Source organism: Eptesicus fuscus, chromosome 6, assembly GCF_027574615.1.
Source record: "Eptesicus fuscus isolate TK198812 chromosome 6, DD_ASM_mEF_20220401, whole genome shotgun sequence".
Taxonomy (NCBI): domain Eukaryota; kingdom Metazoa; phylum Chordata; class Mammalia; order Chiroptera; family Vespertilionidae; genus Eptesicus; species Eptesicus fuscus.
The window spans coordinates 14,160,520-14,181,959 of NC_072478.1; the positions used below are offsets into that span (position 1 = coordinate 14,160,520).

Below are 21,440 nucleotides of genomic sequence, written 5' to 3' on the forward strand. Positions count from 1 at the left end.
ACACTCCTATATTCTGCATGTATTTTTCAAAAGGTTTTCAGTCACCGGGTTACGGCCTCGCAAGGCAGGAACAGAGGTTACTTGATGTCTCTTTGGGTGGGGAACAAAGGGAGGAGGATGGCTCAGTGCCTGGGAGTGGAGGAAGAGAAATGGAGTGTTTCCCGCTCTAGCCGTAGCCCTGGGAAGCAGATGCCTCGCCCGCTGCCTCAGTTTTGCTGTTAAATGGGGCTCAGAGCATCTGCCTCCTTATGTCACAGGATTTGAGGGAGGTGACTCTGATGTGGAGGCATTAGAAAGGCATGGAAAATGCTCCCATCCAGGGCAGCAACCTTGACAGGAACATCTGGGGAGGGCCAGGGACAGCCTCGGGGGTGGGTGGGAGGTGGCAGGAACCTTCCAGTCAGGTGGAGGGATGGTCATTGTTGCATCGGTTCAGTGGCTGTTCTGCTTCTCTGCAGACCTGACCATCTGATTAATATGGAACTATTTTCCTGTGGCCTCATTTCCAAAGGAAGAAAGAAAGAGGAATTTAAAAAATTGCAGTCATGATAATAAAGATAAACACAATATAAATAAAGAGAATAAACCTTGGTAGTTTGTGGAAACAGTCAGGATGCTCCAGGCTGGTTCCAGGACCAGATGGGTTGTGGCTGTGGTCGACCTTGGGGAGCACACAGGCAGGAGGGGAAGTGGCTGAAAGATTTCCTGTGGCTTCTGTAGGGGCCCTGGCCAGAGTCCTTTCTCCACACTTACACCCTCTGCCTGAGATTCTGGAGACTCCTTAGGCTGCAGCATGGTGCAGGGCTGGCCTGCTTGTGCGCCAACCAATGGTGGTCCATGCCAATCCAACACCAACAGAAACCTGCAGCTTGGGGTGCGGTGAAGAAAGAAACCTTACTTAGTGTAGATGGAACAGCCCAGGCCAACGCCCAAACTGTACTCTTAGGTGAAAAAATAGCGCTCTGAGTCAGAAGGGAGCTGGCTTACTAGTATATAGACAGAAGCCCTTGCCCCTGGCCCCTGATTGGTCTGTCCTCATGCAAATGAGGATGCCAAATCTTCAAAGTTTGATTGGTCCAAAGGCACTCTCATGATTGGTGGGAATAGAGCCACTGTGATTGGTCAGAGCTGTGGAGCTCTGATTGGATGGGGAAACCCCCAATCTTATTGGCTGAAATAGAACTCGAGGCGCTCCTTCCTAAGGCCTGGCTCAGATGCCTGCAACACAGCGCAGACAGGTAGTTTAAGGCAGTGGCACACAGCTTAGCATTAGAGGCTTCTCCCTGGGAGCTCCCTGTGCAGAAATGGCTGCTAGGCTTTTATCTATGTAATTAACTAATTAGTTAATTAATTAAAGCCCAGCTAGCTACCAGGAGCCCTTCTTAGTCCTCAGGTTCCTCAGGGGTACTTAAGTCTTGGGTCTTTTTGGTGAAAATGCCCAGTGGGGCCCTGGCCTGGGCACAGTTCTGGGGTGCTAAGCTGCCCACTCACCTGCGCCCAGAAGAGGGAACAGGTACTACAGTTCATTCATATGGTCAGGGGCTTGGAATGCACCCTTTAGGCTCAGAAAACTCCACAGAAAATTTTTCTTCATTTAGTCTTTCTCTTCGCATCTTCTTCCATCTCTTTCCTTCTCCCTCTCTTTTAACCTTTTCCTCCCACCTTCCTCTCTCCCTCCCTCGCTCCCCCATTTGAGCCCCAGTAATGCATATAGGACTAGGTTCTTGGTGCACAGGGATGAATGAGGCCCAGCATTTGCCTGTGAGGATTTTTCTAGGATGCCTCTGTCTGTAGAGAATTACTAAAAACCACTGACCCAGAGAAAAAAATGGAGCTTCCCTTTATCTGATTGGAGGCATCTCACCATCTTATGAAACCCAAGGCTGCTCACGAATTCCTGCCCCTCCTACAGGTTCTGGGAGGATGTAACAGTGGACAATGACAGTGCCTTGCAATTGCCCAGAGGGGTCATGCCCTCTGGCTGTGTGAGCACTGGAGAGGGCCACTTAACCCGCCTGGCTTCCTGGAGGAGGTGGCCCCTGAGCTGAGTCCCCAAAGGTTCCCAATGGCCCTGTTCCTGCCTACTCTGATGTCTTTGCTGTTCCCCATGGAGATCAGTGTATGTGCTGCCGGCACAGACTATGAGGAGGGCTTGTGCAGCCAGGGCCGTGGTGCCGACTTTCGCGTGACTGTTCCATTGCAGGCAGGACTCTCCTGCTTCTCCAAGTTCCTCGTGTCGAGCTCAGATGCTCTCCTGTGCTCCACTGTGAGTGGATGCTTCACTGCTTCCTGGATAACACAGCACATGATCGATGTGTGTCAGTGTCCCAGGCACTGTAACTGTGATGATGGGTCTTGCGTGTGATCCTCACTCTCCCATGAGGCAGGCCTTCAAGGGCACGGGAGCCACGTAGGGTGTGGTTCATGACGGTTCCCCCGATGCCCCGACCCAGCACGTGGGAAACTACACTTACTTTCTGCCTACCCTTCCCGATGAGCTCCTCCTCCAGTGCCTGCTGTCATTTTCTGCCTCCACTTGAGTGCTTTGCTTCCCTTTGCCCTCATCCCAGCTGCCCACTGGCTCAGTGGCCAGCATCAGCACCAGTTCCTGCTGAAGGGTCTCCTCTGGGTAGAGGCTGCTGTGTTAGAACTCCACATAAGTGAGTGGCAATCCTGGAAGTCATTCCCTGAAGTAGATGCTGTGACCTTCCTTCAACACACGAGGAACCCGAGACCTGGAGAGGTGAGGGGTGTGCCCACAGCCTTCCTGCTAAAGGGTTGCAGAGATGGGATATGCGCCCACATTTGTCTGACCCCCGGATGCCTGATCCTCACCATTATGCCAGGGTGCCACCCCCCTTACTAAACCTTCAAAGCCAGTAGTTCTCCACACAGGCTTCTGATCCAACGCTGTGGTAGGTGGAATAATGCCTCCAACCCCACCCCAGATGTCCATGCCCGAATTCCCAGAGCCTGTGGATAATTGGCTACATGGTGAGGGGATTAAGGTTGAAGATAGAAATGGTTGCCAACCAGCTGAGATGGTCCTGGATTATCCAGGTGGGTCTCATGTATCACAAGGGCCCTTTAGATGTGGAAGAGGGAGACAGGAGAGGCAGTCAGAGAGATTTCAAGATGCTAAGCTGCTGGTATTGATGATGGAAGGGGCCAGGAGACAGGAATGTGGGTGTCTCTGGAAGATGGAAAAGGCACCCCCCCCCCCCAAACCAGATTCTTCCCTAGAGCCTCCAGAATGAACACAGCCCTGCAGGCACCTTAATTTTGGCCCAGGTGGATTTCGGACATTTTGGCCCTTGATTTCAGACACGTGACCTCCAGAGCTGTACTCGTAAGAGAAGGAATGTGTGTTGTTTTCAGCACTAAGTCCGTGGCGACTTGTTACAGCAGCTGCAGGAAACACATACCACCCCTGCAGCCTCCAGTTCAGGATCTCATCATCTCTCTCTCAAACTGTGGCCTCTACCTCTCCTCCTCTTCCTTCTACAGGGTCCATACTTGGTGTCAGGTGGGTGCAAGATATGGGTAGGATCACTAAGGTATATAAATGCCTAACCACTATGCTGTGAACCTGAAACTAATTTAATAGTGAATGTCAACTGTAATTGAAAAATAAAATAAAAAAGAAAAGATAAAAAAGGATCCACAATATCTTTTTAAAGCAAAAAGATATTGTGGATCCTCTCTTGGCCCAGATACTGGCCCTGCCTCCCACCAGCAAATCTGCAAGGCTGCCAGCCTTTGCACCCAGCGCTCTGCCTTCCTTCCCGCTAGGCTGGGGAGGTGCCTGCTGCTCTCAAAGGCCGCCCTCCCAGCTGCTCTGGGTGGCCACTTCCTGAATCACCAGTTTCTTGCTCTCTCGACACACAGCATCTGTTTATTAAAATTGTATTTTTTTATATTAAAGCATGGTGGGCATACACTATTATATTAGTTTCAGGTGTACAATACAGTGATTTGGCATTTGCATACCTTGCGATGTGATCACTAAATCTAGCAATAATCTCACAGCTCCTGTCTCAGACTCCTTCCTCATGTCAGGGCCTTTGCACTTGCTGTTCCCTCTGCCTGAAATGCTTTCCCCCAGGTATGCACGGGGGTCACTTCCACGTGTTGTTCAAGCTCCCCCATCTAGGCTCGCAGCCCCCATTCCCCTCCTTCTCTGCGCTCTTTGTAGCTCTTACTGCAGCCAAACTCTGCAGCCTTCTCTTTGTTGACATTTTTGCTCACTGCCGTTAACACCAGTGCCTGCAACAGGACCTGGCAAACAGTAGGTGCTCAGGAAATATTTGATGGAAGAATGAATCATCTTAATGGCTTCAAATCCAAAATGGATACTCGGAGACCCCTATGTCTCCAGCTCCATCCCCCTGAGTCCAGGTTTGCACACCAAATACTTATCTGACACCCTGATTTGGGTGCTCAACAAGAACCTCAAATATGGGATCCCTATTTCCTACCCATGCCCACAGACCCCTTCCTTCCCATCAGCTGAGCCCAACACAGTGGTACCCTTGACTCCCACTCTCCCCCATGCTTCACACCCAGCCCGTCATCAATTCCTGAGGCCACTGCTTTCAGAACACACCCACAGCTATCTCCACTGTCACCCTCATAACAGTCCCCCGTCCCCTTCTCACTGTTGCCCTATCCCATTTTTGCTTCCATTCTTGCTCTCCTAAAACTTCATCTGCACACAGTAGCACAAATTTTTTATTTTTTTTGTTAATTCTCACCTGAAGATTTTTATATTTTTTTATTGATTTCAGAGAGGAAGAGAGAGGGATAGAAAGATAGAAAATCACTGATGAGAGGGAATTATTGATTGGTTGCCTCCTGAATGCCCCCTACTGGGGATTGAGCCTGCAACCCCAGGGCATGTGCCCTTGACTGAAATTTAACCCAAGACCCTTCAGTCCAAAGGCTGACGTTCTATTCACTGAGCAAAACCAGCTAGGGTTTCCATTGATTTTTAGAGAGTGGAACGGAGGAAGGGAAGGGGAGAGAGAGAGGAAGAGAGACACCTTGATTGGTTGCCTCCTGCACAGGCCCTGACTGGGGCAGGGAATGAACTATAACCCAGGTATGTGCCCTTGACTGTGAATTGTTCCTGAGTTTATGCTCTAACCACCTAGCTACCAGTCAGAGCACAAAGATCTTTTAAAAATAATAGCAAAAATTTACAACAGTTTTAGATTGACAGAAAAGTTGCAAAGATAGTACAGAGGGTTCCCATACACCCCACCCAGTTTCCCCTGCTATCAACATCTTACATTACTATGGCACCTTTGTTATAACTAAGGAAGCCATATTGGTACCTTGCTATTAACTAAACTCCATACTTGATTCAGATTTTGCTAGTTTCCCCTGGTGTCCTTTATCTGTGCAGGATCCCAGTCAGGATCCCACATGTCTCCTCAAGCTCCTCTGGGCTGTGACAGTTTCTCAGACTTAGCTTGTTTTTGATGACATGGACAGTTTAGAGAAGTACTAGGCAGGTATTTTGTAGAAGGTCCCTCAATTTGGGCTTTTCTGAATATATATATATATATATATATATATATATATATATATATACACATATAAAATATATATAATATATATAATATATAATATATACATATATACATATATACATATATACACATATACACATACACACACACACATATATATATGTATATGTGTATATGTGTGTGTATATATATATACATACACTAGAGGCCTGGTGCATGAAATTTTGTGCACTGAGGGGCAGTCCCTCAGCCCTATCGCAGTCTGGGACCCCTCAGGGGATGTCCTCCTGCTGGGCCTAAGCTGGCAGTCAGACATTTATCTCGCAGTCCAGGACCCTTGATTCCTTACCGCCTGCTGCAGAGGAAGCGGGAGAGGTTCCTGCCACCGCCGCTGCGTTCGCCAGCTGTGAGCCCAGCTTCTGGCTGAGTGGTGCTCCCCCTGTGGGACCGCACTGACCACCATTGGGCAGCTCCTGCATTGAGCACCTGCCCCCTGGTAGTCAGTGCCTGTCACTGCAACTGGTCATTCTGCTGTTCAGTCAATTTGCATATTAAGGTTTTATTATATAGGATTCCCCCAAAATTTATACATACTTCAACAGCTGATAGCTCAATTTTGAAAATGTAATGTAGTTTAATAAAAACTGCCTTTATAATTATCCAAAATGTGTATATACATTTTTGGGGACACCCTATATGTGTGTGTGTGTGTGTGTGTGTGTGTGTGTGTATAAATCTTCACTCAAGGATATGTTTTCGTTGATTTGAGAGAGAGAGGAAGGGAGAAAGAAAGAGAGAGAAACATCGATTGGCCATGTCTCCTGTACTTGCCTCAACTGGGAATGGAACCCACAACCTAGGTTTGTGCCCTGACTTGAAGATCCCTCAAACTTTTGGTGTATAGGACAGCACTCCAACCAGTTGAGCCACCCGGCCAGGGTGGCTTATCTGATATTTTTCTCCTGTGTGGGTGGGACTTACAGTTTTGGGAGGAAGACCACAGAGGTAAATGCCCTTCTCATCACGTCATGTCAAGGGCACATGAGATCATGGTCATTTATCGCTGTTGATATTGATCTTGGTCACTTGGCTGAGGTAGGGTTTGCCAGGTTCGTCCATTGTACAGTGACGTTTTCTCCTCACTTTCCATATTCTGATCATTGGAAACAAGTCACAGAGCAGCGCACACTAGGGAGGAGGAACTGGACCCCTTTCTTGAGGGGACAGTACCAACATCAGTGATTTAGAGTTCCTTGTGGGAGATGTGTCTCTCTTCATTCATTCATTCATTCATTCAATCACTTATTAATTCATCATTTATTTATGTCAGTATGGGATCCTGGGCATTTATTTTGTACTTTGGGTCATACTTCAATACCATGCTATTTATTTGCTGCTCAAATTGCTCCACCTTTAGCGTTTGGGAGCCCCTGCAGGTTGGCTCCTCTGTCCATTTCACACCCCCCCCGCCCCATCTCTTGTTTTTGAGCCCCTTCTTGCTTCCTGGTGCTACAAGATGCTGGGGCGCACCTTGTGTGCCCCTGACTTAGCCGGAGAGTCGGCGTTTTTCTGGAGCACTGGAATCCTCATGGGAGAGCTGCATTGGAAACGAAGGTGCTGGTGGTGGGTGTGCTCACTGGCACTGACCCAAGGTCTTTAAAAAATGCAAAACAAGATACCGCTTTGTTCACTTAGAATAAAGTGCACACCCCCTCCCGTGGTCGCCTGGCTCCTGGCCACCTTTTAAGTCTTTTTGAGCCTCTGTGCCGCTGTGAGGAACACATCCCTGCTCCTCAGACAGACCTGTGGACTTCCTGGGTCTTCTTGGGTCTCTCTCAGTGAAGTGCCCCTGCCTCCAGCTCCGTGAGGCGGGAGGGCAGGGCTCTTCTCCTTGCCCACTGCGGCCTTCCAGCCCTGGGAAAGCCCCGGGTACCTGGTGTGCTGGGCAATGAGGTCCAGTACCCCAATCTGCACGTGGCAGTCTCTTATGGAAACCACTCCCTCTCTTGAAAACTTGATTCTTCTCATAAGGCCCAGCTCAAAGGTACACAAAACCCCTATGACTCCCTGGGACCCACAAAACGATTCCCTCTTTTGCTCCTGGAACTTGGGGCACATCTCCAGGAGAGCACCCAGCCCAGGGAGCTGTGAAGTCTGCAAGCACAGGGTGAGCTCCACGAGGGTGCCAACCATGGCATGCCCATCTCGCCTCCTCAGTTCACAGCTTCCAGTAAGTATTTATCAAGTGAAACCTGAGACTCTCCAGGTAAGCTCGGCCACCTGCAGCATAAGCTGCCTCAAAAAGGAGGGGCCAGTCCAGGGGGCCACGCCCAGCCTTCGGAAAGGTTGCCTCTCACCTGCTTCTCCTTCTTTCTCTTCTTCAGTAGAAAGAGCTGGAGGCGGGCAAGGTCACCTCTAGCAGAGCTTGCTGATATTTCACTGGCTGTAGCGGGGTCCCGTCATCCCAGTCTTATTTTAAAGTCTCCTTGATGTCTGTGTCTTTTTTTCTCCACCTCTGAAGATCAATAATATTGCAGAAGCGAGAGATCAAAGTTGGTGGGTGAGCAGGTGGTGGGTGAGAAGGGGCAGGGGCTGGGGTGGAGAAGGGGTTGGGGCTGGGGTGGAAAGAGAGCGCCCATTAAACTCTTCCCTGGACAATGCTCCCAGATGCCCCAGAGCTGTTTGTTACCTGTTCTCAGCTCAACAGCTCTCCTTGGCTCCCCTCTCTCTACACCCCGCTCCTCCACCCCTCCCTCTCTTTCTCCCATAAACAAAGCCACAGCCTCAAACAACATCTTGTAAAGCACATTATAAAATGCTTCTAATAAATCCTAACAGCCTTGGCCATAGCCAGCTGAGAGAAAGGTGATTATGACACGGCAGTGTCAGGTTAGAACAACAAATTGGGCCACACGAGCAGGGATTTATTCGCCTTTGTAAGTGTGCTATTGAAGGGCCATATAATTTCACAAATAAACCCGAACATTGCTCAGTAAATGGCCCCTGGGTGTAGAGCCCCAGGACCTCGGGAAGGAACACATTAGTACCAGCCGTGCAATTTCAGATATGGGGCAGATCAGCCCGGGGCGCAGACCAGATGGCACTCAGCCTGCCTCTGGCCCTCCTCGGATGTGTGCGCAGTCCATGCGGACAGGAGGAGGGATGGGCAGCTCCCAGGGTCTAGCAAGGGGATTGGAGGCAATGGGGACTGAGGGCCCTGGGGTCCTTGCGACAGCTCGTGAGGCCCAGGGTGAGCAGCGGAGATCCGGGAGGAAGGCGGGCTCCTGGCTCGGGTAGGTGAGTGATGGGTTGTCAGGTCAGCTGAGCTGGCAGCTCCATAATTAGGGTGACCACCTACAGGCTTGCTGCACTTCCGGTTTAAAACTGGGACTGTTCATCACCCCGTTAGTCAGAGAGCGCCTGCCCTGGGCACTGCTTTATCACACACGGCCTCCTGCCACGGGCGGCCTCAGCCACTGGCTGGGGAAGCAGGGAAAGGACGGGGGAGCTTCAGAGAGAGCAGACTCGGATTCATCAGTGCTTTACAACTCTGGCTGCACTTGATGCGCTTAAAAAAAATACAAATTCCTGGCTCCATCCCAGACCACTAAACTGGAATCTCCGAGGGTGGGTCTTCCTGTTCACTTGACGTTTGTTTTCAGACCGTCTCACTGCACGGGGCAGACACTTGGGCATCGGCGCTGTCAGGCCCCAGGCAGTTCTCACGTGAATGGGGTGTGATGCAGGGGGCAGGGAGGACTGCCTTCTCTGCCCACCCAGGGTGCAGATGGGTGGGCTAGACTGGGGTGGTGGGGGGTCTCTGTTATGCCCTGTGGCTTAGGATGGATCATGGCCTCCCAAAGAGGGAGTTTGGTCTCCATGGAAACCTGACTTAGCTGCCCAAAGATCTCGGGTTATATCCTGCTTTTGCCATGAGTCTTCCTCTCATCCGCTCTCCAGGCTAGTGTTCTCTGCACTCTAGCACATATTGTCTGAGCCCGGATTCTTTCCCGAACCCTGTGACACCAGTGTCGCTGTCACCCAGCGCTCTGTCCTCTCACAGAGCAGCAGGGGTCCAGGCCCCGTTGGATGCTGGCTCGCATTATCTTCTCAGCATTTATGTGGGAAAAGCACATAGAGTCTTCGAATCAGAGACTGGGTCCCAATCCCATTCCACTTAATGGCTCTCTAACCTTGGACAAATCACTTACCTCCTTGTATCCTTAGTTTCCTTCTCTGTATAATTGGAATAAAGGGAATGATGGGACTGTGGACCCACGAGGTGTATAGTGTTATAGATGGTGCCTGGCACATCACTGTATTCACTGTGTCTATTACCTCTCTTCCCAACATCCCTCCTTTCCTTCATCTGAGATCATCAAGCGAGCTAACATGTATAAAGACCTCATGCAACGTGCCAGACTCAGAGCCAGAACGATTCAGTTATTCTGATTCCTATCAGACCTCTATTCCCCTGGGCTAGATCTAGAGCTGGAACCATGTCCCCTTCTGTGCTAGACCATGGCACGCCCTCCTGCTTTGTCACCTCTCAGGCCTCACCGCTGGAGCACCAACCCCAACTCTTCTCCGCCCCTTCTGCCCTTTCAAGGCCTTTCCTTCTTGATGGGGCCTCAGTCAAGTCCACCCGTTCCAGGAAGGAAGAGGGAGATTTTGTGACCTTGGACCTGGGGAGGGAGAGAAGACTACTAGGTACCTGCAGAGATTTGTCATGGCCCCCTCCTCCCCTGGGGCAGCTCATCTCCAACTGCTGGAGTTGCTCAGGCATCTGCCTTAACTCTGCTCTCCAACCTGAAGGGTCCTCCTTCCTTATCTTCCCAAAGCCCACTCACCCCCCGGGACACAGGGCATGCCCCAACCACCCTGACCTCCTCCTGGTCCCTGGGCTGCGTGTTTTCTCTTAGTCCCCCAGACTCCAACCCCAACCCCCAACCCCCAACCCCCCACTCTGTGCTGGGAAGGTGACACCCATGGAATTGCTTCTCTTTGGCTTTATGTTGGGTTTAGGCAATGGGATGAATCAACAAAGAGCCAAGGGTGGGAGGAGAGGGAGCTGGGGTACATATTCCTGGCTCTCCTTCCCTGCGGGGCTGCCTCCGGTTGCTACAGCTCTTGTTTGAGTTCGCCTTCCGATGCGCTGTCCTCTGCTTCTCGAATGTCTCCTGCCCTGGCCTCCTCGGACCCAGGGCAGTGTGCACATTACCCCTGAGACTTTCCCTGAGCCCGCCCCCCATGTTCACAACAATACTCTCCTTACACTCTCCTCAGTCATCCAGCTGGAGCGCACCATCTGTTTCCTGCTGAGACCCCAACTGATACGGCTTCTGATGGCGCAGTGTCCGATTTAACACTTCAGTGTATGCTGTTTTATGCCGTCCTTCCGTTGTTGACCGCTTGCAGTTCAGGGTTAAGGACTTAAGGGGAGACGTGACTATCATGTAGCTCTTTTTGTGTCCTCCAGCTTGGCACAGTGCTGGCCTCATGCTGGGCAGAAAGCAGATGCCCACAGGATTGCCCACGAGAAGGACTGCCATGGGTGTGGGCTTCTGACTCCCTTTCTTCCCTGCCTCTGCCCCAGGTGCGTGGGTCTAGTGGCTGCCTCAGAAGAGAAGTTCTTAGCTGGGTGGACCATGGGGGAGTTTGGCCTTACAAACCAAACTCACACTTTGGCCTGAGAGTGGCACGGAGGCAATGACCCTGTGGCCTGGGAGTCCAGGCAGGCCAGCCTCCTCTGGAGCGCCAGGGCCAGCGCCGGGTGACAAAGTGCAGCCTGGGGTGCTCGTCAGGGCAGGAGGTGGCAGGGCATCTGCCGGAAGGCAGAAGGCAGAGAGCCTGGTGGCCGAGGGTCTGGTGTCAGGTGAAGAGTGGGGCACAATCATGAAATCAGAAGTCCCCTTAATGGGAAGGGACTGGGGTCATCTGGTCCCGCCTTGTCCAATATGGCGGGCCCTCTACACGTGTGGCTTTGAGCACTGGAAGTGTGGCTGGTCTGAATTGCTATGCTGCAGGTGTAAAATACAAACCAGCTTTCAAACCTGACATGAAAAAAATGTAAAAATGGTCTTGTTAAAAACTTTACTATTCATTATATGTTGAAATGATAATATACTGTATATATGGCACTCAATGAGATAAGTTATTCAAATACATTTTGCACACTTCTTTTTACTTTTTAAATGTGGCTACTAGACCATTTATTTTAAAACATATTTTTATTGATTTCAGAGAGGAAGGGAGAGGGAGTGAGAGATAGAAACATCAGTAATGAGAGAGAATCATGGATCGGCTGCCTTCTACTGGAGATTGAGCCCACAACCTGGGCATGTGCCCTTGACCGGGGTCAAACCTGGAGCCTTCAGTCTGCAGGCCGAAGCCCTGTCCACCGAGCCAAAGCAGCTAGGGCACTTCTAGACCATTTAAAGTTCTATATGAGTCTCACGTTGTATTTTTATGAGGCATCTCTGGTTCAGTCCAACCCTCTCATTTACAGATGAGGAGACCGAGGCCCAGAGAAGAGTTTCCAAGGCCGTGTGCCCAGTTGGGAGGAAGCAGGGGCAGCTGGAAGAATCACAGGTTGTTTCGCTGCATCAGTTATGTCTGCATAAACTATGGTGGGGTGGAGAGAGGGAGGGCAGGGTCAACTACCCCCAATCGTTGGAACCAGCAGTCTCATTTGGCCTGGGTTTGGGGCTTGGGATACATTTGGAATGGAGGCCTCATATTCTTCTTTGAGGCAGGTGGCATGGCCCTGCCCATGAAGCCCATCTCCCTGGAGGAATGTCTCTGTGGGGGGCTTGTGGCCTTGTGGGGCAGGGGAGTCCTCTCCACACATGGCCGTGGCCCAGGCGGCCCAGGCAGGACATGGAAGAAGAACTGAAAGGCAGTTTAGAGAGAGCTCTCCCCTGGCTGCCACTATGTCATCGGTGTTGAGCAGGGCTTGCCAGCGTCTGGGCAGCCCCCTAACGCTGCGGGACTCAGCACCACTTGAACTGATTCTGCAAGGACTTCTTTTTTTTTTTTAATTTTAAGGTCAGTTTTTTAAGTTCACTGATGAAAGCTTTCAGAAGAATATTCTCCTGAAAATGATTTTTTCTTAGAAAAAAAAGAAAGGAAAATCAACACCCTCTCAGCATAGCCATAGATGCTGTGGCAGCCAGGCCTCTGCAGAGAGGATGGTCCATCAGTCGGTCAAGTCGCTCTGGGTCAGCTGGACTGTGGTCTGAATCGTCCTCATCTTCCAGCTCCAACGCATCCATTTCCTAGAACAAAGGCTCATCTCCTTGCACAGTGTTTCCAGCGTCTTCCGAGAACTGGGTATCAGCTGTGTCAAGATTATGATCTGTTTCGGGTAGCTGTTTCCCACTTAATTTATTTTTTTCCTGCTTCTTCTTCTTCTTTCATTCATTTCCAAGAGTTCTGCCTCAAACTTGGCTTTCCAACGTAAGATATTCTCAATTGTAACAGGAGTGCTGTGAAACAATTGCCTTTTAGCTTCTTCTCCTTTTTCCTTTTTGTTTCTCTTCTCCTTCTCTTCTAGTTTTTATTTGACCCACTATTTCATTTACTAGTAATATTTCTTGCAGAGCTGTCACTAAAGGAAAGATCATACCATATGCAAGGACTTCTGGAGCGTGTCCTCTGTACCTTGGCCCAGAAAAGGAGAAGCCACAGTTCCTGGGCTCTGGGACTATGGTCACAAAATAACCCATTAACACGGAACAACTCAAGAACAGTGGCGGGCAGCAAAGGTTAAGTCCCACGCGGGCAGCCCAGACGGCAGCTGAGATGTGGTGGGTGCTGTGGTCAGGAAGACGGCTTGGTTTAGTGAAAACCTGGCCTGGAGCCCTGCATAGTCCGAGTTCTGCTGCTGCCACACTCTGCTCTCATTGTCCTCATTTGCTCAATGGGATCACACCTGCCAACTGGCTCCCACTCTCCGGCATGGCAGGGTGTGATGGGAATGCCACGCGTGGCCAGGAAGGGGTGCCACCTGGGGCAGGAAGTGGTGTGAGCAGCTAAGGGTGCCTGTGAGGGAGGCTGGCCATGTATCTTATCTTCTAAAAGGGAATGCTTCGGAGGGTGAAAGTGGATGCTATTAATATAAAAACTGGGACAAGAAATGGAGAGAAAGAATATTCTATGAGGACAGGTCGTATGGCTCTCTCCTGGGAAGAGGCCAGCAGGCAGATCTGAGACTTAGTCTTCTGGCTTGGGAGGCCAGGAGATGGGGGGTTAGGGGAGGTAGGGGTCAGAGCAAAGAGGAGTTTTGGGAGAGCAGTGACTCAGACAGAAGCAGGAATGCAGGTAGCTATGGAGTGCTAGGCCTGGAGCCCAGAGTGGGACCACCCTGATGCAGGACACCTGTCTCCCAGGGCTACAGGGAACTGGAAATGACCAGGTGGCAGGAGACGTGAAGTGAGGCCAGCCAGCAAGGCACTTCTGTTCTCAATACTGTCAACACAGGCGAGCCTTTCTGTGGGTGCCCCTGGCTGCCGGCGGTGGAAAGCCTGCTGATTAAAACCCCACAAGGGAGTCCAAGATCACTGCCAAGGCTAGTCACTGGCCAGGCCCTTGAGTGGTCCCCACCTCACCCTTACCCCCGGGCCTCCAGCCCTGCCCCCACCATGAACAATGGGCTCTGTTGAGCCAGCAGTTCCTGGGCAGCAGGAAGTCCTGGGTCCAAGCCCCACAGAGGAACAGAGCCTCGGAGAAGCGCCTCTGTGACCTCTGAGCTGGGAGCTCAAAGGGGCCATTCTTGCTGGTGTGGGCCGGGGGGCGGGAGCGGCGCTGCGGCTTGGCCCCTGGAGAAACATGACTGCCCCAGTGTTTCGGCCTTTGCCCCGCGGCTCTCTCGGTTGCATCTGCTGACCTCATGGGATTGTCCTTCGAGTCTGTCTTGGCCGCTGTGCAAGGCTGAGGAGACAGAGCCTTTTCTTCCCTCACAGCTGCGTCTGCGGGTCAGGTGGTGGCCCTAGTGGCACCGAGTCTTTCCTGCTGCCTCCTGCACATCCCTCGCCCCTTCTTCTGCCGGTGGTCCCCACAGCCTTCCACCGGGGCCTCCTGCCAGGTAAGGTGGTGACACCTCCTCACAGGCCCCAGGGACCTGGTCTGTGTGCTGTCTATTCTCCCGTGGCCACCACTCACCCTGTGGGCTGGGATCCCACTTCAAGCACCCATTTAACAAACGCAGACAGGCAGCCTGGATGCCAGATATTGTCGCAGGCGCCCAGGGACTGGTCCTCATCCCGAGGGAGAGGTGCTGTGTCTTCCTCCACAGATGCCCACCTCGGGCCCTTGGTCCCCCTTGGCCCTTGGTCCCCCTTGGCCTTTGGTCTTCCTTGGCCCTTGGTCCCTCTTGGCTCTCGGCCCTCCTTGGCTGCCTTTAACTGGCTGGAGGGCTGGGTCCTCAGAGCTCTCTGTGTGAAGGCTGTGGGCGTGGTGACCTGCACAGCTTGGAGAGTCTCTGGGACTCCACGCTTGGGGCACCACTCTGCTCTGTACTGAAGCGAGGCAGGCTTGGGCCCATCTTTCCAAGTGTCCTCTTCATTGCCTCGCTGGTCCCATGGGAACCGTTCTGTGTCTTTCCCTCATGCATGGACTCCTAGAGCCCAGGCTGAGGGGGGCACCCCATGTTCTAAGGGAGCCAGGATTGGTTGGAGTCATGTCTGTAAGCCATACAGACCCAGGGGTGACTGTGATGAAGGAAGAAGTTTATGTGCCTCCCTGCAAATAGGAGGCACAAAGGCCACACAGGGTCACACAGAGGCACCAGGTTGGCCAGGAGGCAGAGGAAGCGAGGGGAACGCATGGGTGGGAGACTTGTGGTTTCCCAGGACAGAAGGAGGTGAGGCAGGGTTAGCAGGTCTAAGACTGGCTGGTTGGAATGATTTCATGGTCTGTGGGCACAGGGGTTGTCTCGAGTCCTTGGTACATGGCCCTGGGGTGACTGGGGTAGGGCATAGTGGCCCAAAGTTGAAGTCAAAAGCCCAATAAAAGGGGAACTTGGGGGTGTGGGCCCTGGAGTGGTTGGTTTGCTAGTCCTGGGAGGGGCAGTCCCTCTAGTGTTGATGGACCCCAAGATGACAAAGCAGCAAACATGGAAATTAGAAAATGTAATTATTATTACCCTTTGTCTCTTTGCAAAATCCTAGAGCGATTCTGCGCATTCTGCTGTGATTACCTCCAACAACACGTTTTCTCCACCTTTTGGGGTCTGGCTCAAACATTAAAGCCTCCTCCAGAAAGTCTCTTCTCATCTCACCCCGGGGCCCCCCAAATGGAATCATCCCCTTCTCTGCCTGCCCCCCTGTAGCACCCACTGTTCCACACCACAGCTTGGGGGTTATGTGTTTGCCTCCTCCCCAGGAGTCATGAAATCCTGGAGAAGTCACCTTATCTTTTATTCCTACCAGTGCCGGCCATGGGCCTGGCGCCCCGGAAAGGTAGTGCCGAGCACTGAACCAACAGAGACGGCGGGCCATGAGGGTGGGCCCAGGCTCAAGGGGGTCACTGCATCTCAGGGGAACTCCAGAACATGTCTGCTGTCTTGGTGTCTCCCCGCCTCCCCCCCCAACACACCACACACACACAAAATGCAGGAGACATAAGTGTGGGGACCCAGCAGGCACTTCCATGCTCATTCCTGACACCACCAGCGGGCATTTCTGGGGGTGCCTCTGGTTGCCGATCACTGTGCCTGGAAGCATCCTTCTTCTAGTGCTTGTGAGCTCACGGGCTGCACCCCCTGAACTTGTATTTGTTTGGTTAATCCTCATCTGAAGATATTTTTCCCATTGCTTTTTCAGAGAGAGTGGAAGGTAGGGAGACAAAGAGAGGGCAAGAGAGAGAGAGAAACATTGATGTGAGAGGGACACACTGATTATCTGTCTCCTGCATACACCCTGACTGGGGGTGAGGAGCAAACCCCGAAACCCAGGTCCCTACGTGTCCTTGACTGGGGATCGAACCCGAGACCCTTTGGTGCGCAGGCCGATGCTCTGACCACTGGGCATACCTCCAGGGCATCGGCCCCTGAACTTTTATACAAAATAAATACATGCATTTTCCTAGGGTAGAGGATCCAGGACATTAGTCTGACTTTGGGACAGGTTAAGAGCCTCAGAACGGTGGTCCCTGTCAAGGCCATGGTCCGAGCTGGTGTGTGGAATCCTTCCGCTGTCCGTCTCTGTGTGACGCCTGCTGAACACCCACTTTCCTCATGGGCCCTGTGCCTGTCCTTCCCTCACAGCGGGGTCTCCCAGGTCCCCTTGCAGGGTGGCATGTCCTTGCCTCCAAGCCTGATGCTGGCCATGGGGTGGGCGCGATTTAAGTAGTTCCAGGTCACCGCCCTGCCATGGCTTCTTGGACTCCAATCCTGAGTCCCATGCTGTTCAGTGTGCCACAGGCCCATCGGGTACCTTCTCTGGTGCTCCCACTGCTCTCGTGTAGGGCGCCTTGCTAGCCCCCTCACCTCCCTCCTGCTGCCCTGCCCGGGAGCTGCCGGGAGACTTTGCTGGCACCAACAGTTACGACAATGACAACAGCAGCATCTGCCATAGCTGTGGTTATTGTGTATCAGCAGCAGTGAGAGCAGCAGTCCTACTAGGTACAATGGTAAAGCTGAATTCACGGAGCGCTTACCCTGTGCTTTCATATCTTCTCTTTCTCATTTGGTTCTCACAGCAACCTCAGGAGACAGGAATTGTTATCTTTCCCATCTCACTTTCCATAAGGAAACGGAGGCACAGAGAGGTTAAACTACTCACCCAAGGTCACACAGCTAGTCAGTGCAGAGACAGAATTTGGGTGTCTGACTCTAAGGGTCACGCCCACAGCCCCCACCCACCTGCGTTCCTGAGCCCATGCGTCCCCTCGCTCCCCGCCCTTCTGCATCAAAGCACCCATCACACAGGACTGCCATCACCTGAACATCCAGAGTGTGTGTTCCCGGAGGGCAGGGCCCAGCTCACTCTTGTCCTCCATTGTCACCCCAGAGCCTGGCTCAGCACCTGGTACACAGCAGATGCCCCCATAGATGGGATTAGGGGAACACCACCTGGGTCTTGTCTGGTTCTGTGGTGAGGTGCGGCCTTGAACTTGGCCCGTGCCTGATTGTCAGTGAGCAGCTGACAGGCTGCCCTGCCCTGCCAGTTCCCCGCCACCTCCGTGCCCAGAGGAGCCTGGGAGAGCAGGGAGGTGGTGATGACAGGAACGAGCGTGTCACAGGCAGCCCTTCTCCGGCTTGCGGTGCTGAACCTCGATGGGAAGTGACATCTCCTCTTGAGTCTTGACCTCTCCCTGCTCCTTCCCTGGGGACTCGGAGCCAGAAGCTGATTGGGAAGGACAGGCCTAGTTTCCCTGGAACAAACATGCCAGGGAAAGGGCACGGCAGCCTCTCCCTGCCGGACCCGGCAGCAGTGCCAGCCGGCTGTTCGGATGAAGAGGGCTGCCAGGCCTTGGGTTGCTGATGGGGCTTGCAGAGGCCTCTCAGTTGGGGCCTGGGCTCAGGGGCTGGGCTGCCGCTCCAATTCCCCAATTCTAAGAGCCTTTGTCCTGGTGGCCTCTCTTCTCCCCCTCAGATCACAGGAGCGGGGCTCCGGGTCCCAATCGGACTGAATCTGGCTTCCAGGGGAGGCACTGATGCTTTTGCCCCAAGCATAGGCTTTGGGGGCCCTGGGAGCAACCTCTGGAGACCTCATCCCAGGATCCCCGGCTTTTAGAGAGACCAGTAAGTACAGCCAGGCAGGGACAGGTCCCAGAGGCAGACACAGTTAGGCAGGGTCAGGTCCCAGAGGGCAGACACAGTCAGGCAGGGACAGGTCTCAGAGGCAGACACAGCCAGGCAGGGACAGGTCCCAGAGACAGACATAGCCAGGCAGGGACAGGTCCCAGAGGGCAGACACAGTGGAGCAGGGACAGGTCTGAGGGGGCAGACACAGCCAGGCAGGGACAGGTCCCAGAGACAGACACAGCCAGGCAGGGACAGGTCCCAGAGGGCAGACACAGCCAGGCAGGGACAGGTCCCAGAGGGCAGACACAGCCAGGCAGGGACAGGTCCCAGAGGGCAGACACAGCCAGGCAGGGACAGGTCCCAGAGGCAGACACAGCCAGGCAGGGACAGGTCCCAGAGGGCAGACACAGCCAGGCAGGGACAGGTCCCAGAGGGCAGACACAGTGGAGCAGGGACAGGTCTGAGGGGGCAGACACAGCCAGGCAGGGACAGGTCTGAGCGAGCAGAAGTATACGGAGAGTGGGAGCCTCAGGAGTTCTTAAGTTGAAATGACTAGGAGGGTCTTCAAACCACGCTGCGAATCTGGATGCACTAGAAGCTGTTTAAAGCATCAAATCAGAGCTGACACTCATTGCAGAACCAGAGCTGGTGTCCCCATGGGCCCTCCTGGGGTCTGACTCCTGTCCTTTAAAACCCCCACTGCTTTTGTTGGTTCACCTGTCAAGCCATTGACCCACTGAGCGTTTGTGACAACCTGCCGGGCATGCGGCACCACCAGGCACCAGCTGGAGAGACGAGATGTGTGGATGCATTTGTCCAGCAACAAACAGGGAACCAGCCGCCTGGAAGGGAGTGTGGGGTAGAGTGGGGTGACCTGCACTGTCCCTGCCTGGCTGTGCACAGATGGCATTGGGAAGGGCCCCATGGGCTGGGGTGCTGGGAGGGTCACGCAGAGGGGTCTAGAAGGATGCAGCTCTGTGAACAGGAGGTCAGAGCCCTGGATTACATGGAATTGCACCATGTGGCTTGGGGCCACTATGACCACCATCTCTAGTCTGGCCACGACCTTGCTATCGCCATAGCACCTGGCATAGTGCTGCCACGTGCTGGTGCCCACCCCCATTTAGAGAGAACAGTGGACAGGGAGACAGGGTGCCCAGTATTGCCCCCCCTCCCCAATGTACCCACACTGTTAACTCAGCGAACATGAGAGAAAAGCACTGCCCACTCGGAGCTCCCAGTAACCTTTACCACAGTCCCAGCCTTCAGTTTCATCTATAAAATGAGACTTTCTCCCCTGAGGCTTTCAGTGCAGTGCGACTTACAGCTGTGAGCCGGGCTGGCTGCCGCTGTGGAAGGAAAGCAGGGGACCCGTTCTGTCCTGGGGACACCCACCACCACCACTGACATAGCACCTTTTGGAGCAGCCCAGCTGCCTGTGGCCACCCAAGTGCCCCCGCACGGGCTGGGTTATCACTTCAGGCGGGGCTCCTCCATGATCACGTGAACACCCCCCCCCCACCGCCGGTGTCCCCCCACCCCCACATCTGGGAGTCCTACTCCGGCTCTACTTTGCCCCTGGGCATAGTGACCAGGCCCGGGCCTGAGTAGCTGAGTCACGTCAGGGCCGTTTCCAATCCATGGGCTCTAGCCTCCGCTGGAGACCGAACACCGAAACAATTATTGTTTAATTTCAAGTGAAAGGAGCGTGGCAGGAGACAGGGGGTGACCTTTCCTGTGCGTGAATCTATAGATAGAGATATACAGGCACTGGAATTTATTTCCCTGAGGACAGAAGCGCCAGCTGGGTCTGCGTTTGGAGCTGTGTTTGCATACAGCGCTATGTGTAATTTATTTCCCCAGGGAAGACCGGCTAGGATGGTGCATCTGAGTCTTCATAGAGGTGTTTTTTTTTTTGTTTGTTTGTTTGTTTTAAAGAAACCAGTCCAACCCCACACCAAAGGGAAAATTGTCTCCTGCAGCCATTGCCGTATTTGACTGGGGCTTTTGAACTTCACGATGTCTCTGAAGAGGGTTTGGACTCTGGTCTCTGCAAATCCCCTGGGGCCCCACCGTCACTTTCTGACATAGTCCTGGGTGGGACTGGGTAGCAGGGGGCTACAGAATGCCTGAGGTCAAGGACACCCACCGTGGGTTGGCCCGGCCTCGTACCGCCCTTCTGGGAGACTCCCGTGACAGCTCAGTGACCTTGCCTGTTCTCCGCATGCATGAGCTAGCTTTGGCCACGTTAGAAAGCTCATGCTGCTTGCACCCCTTCCCCAACCCCTCCCCTTCCTCATCCAGAGCCGCCCATGAGCAACTCTCTAGACCCCCAGGTAAATGAGTAGGAGCTACAGCCCCCTGCATCCCTTCCTCCTTGGGGCCTGGAGGCTGGGAGATTAGAAATACTTAGAAGGTATTACTTCATTAGTTAGGTGCAATGCTTACTTTAATTTTGCAAATTTACTAGGCACAAGCACCCACCTACACGTTCCAGTTGCCATAACAACTTTAAATTTCATTTGTGGTCTCTGCTGGTGTTTTCTCTCTCTCTCTGTGTGTGTGTGTGTGTGTGTGTGTGTGTGTGTGTGTGTGTGTGTGTTTGTCTGTGGGTAGGTTCTCTGCCCCACCTCCTCCCCCTGCGCCCCTCCCATGCTGCCTTCTACTTCGTCTCATTCTCTTTGATGCTTCTCTTTTGTCTTCCGTTCCCTCCCAGTGCCTGTCCATCCCCTTCCCTTGATGTTGGGGTTCAGGGGGAAGTGTCTTCGTCCAGTGCTGGAACTCCTGAGCCAAGGGTTCCCACAGGCTCTCTCAGGCTCTTCAGGCACAAGGAATACAAGGCTGTTGTCTGTGTGATGTAGTTTCAGGGACACTTACAAGGGCCTGCGAGCCCCAGATATCAACCTGACCCATGTCACGGTGCCTGAAATGCCCCATTGAGAATCTGTGACCCTGATCCTCTTCCTAAAGGAACGGTGAGTGCTTTTTTAAAATTTTTAAATACATTTTATTGAGGAAGGGAGAGGGATAGAGAGTTAGAAACATTGATGAGAGAGAAACATCAATCAGCTGCGTCCTGCACACCCCCTACTGGGGATGTGCCCGCAACCAAGGTACATGCCCTTGACCGGAATCAAACCTGGGACCCTTCAGTCTGC

At 52.9% G+C, this 21,440-nt stretch overlaps 1 pseudogene; it reads right to left on the reverse strand.

Annotated features, from left to right (window-relative positions):
- Positions 1 to 12,667: 12,667 nt before the first annotated feature.
- LOC103299566 (RWD domain-containing protein 1-like) lies at positions 12,668 to 13,159 on the reverse strand (annotated as a pseudogene).
- Positions 13,160 to 21,440: the final 8,281 nt, after the last annotated feature.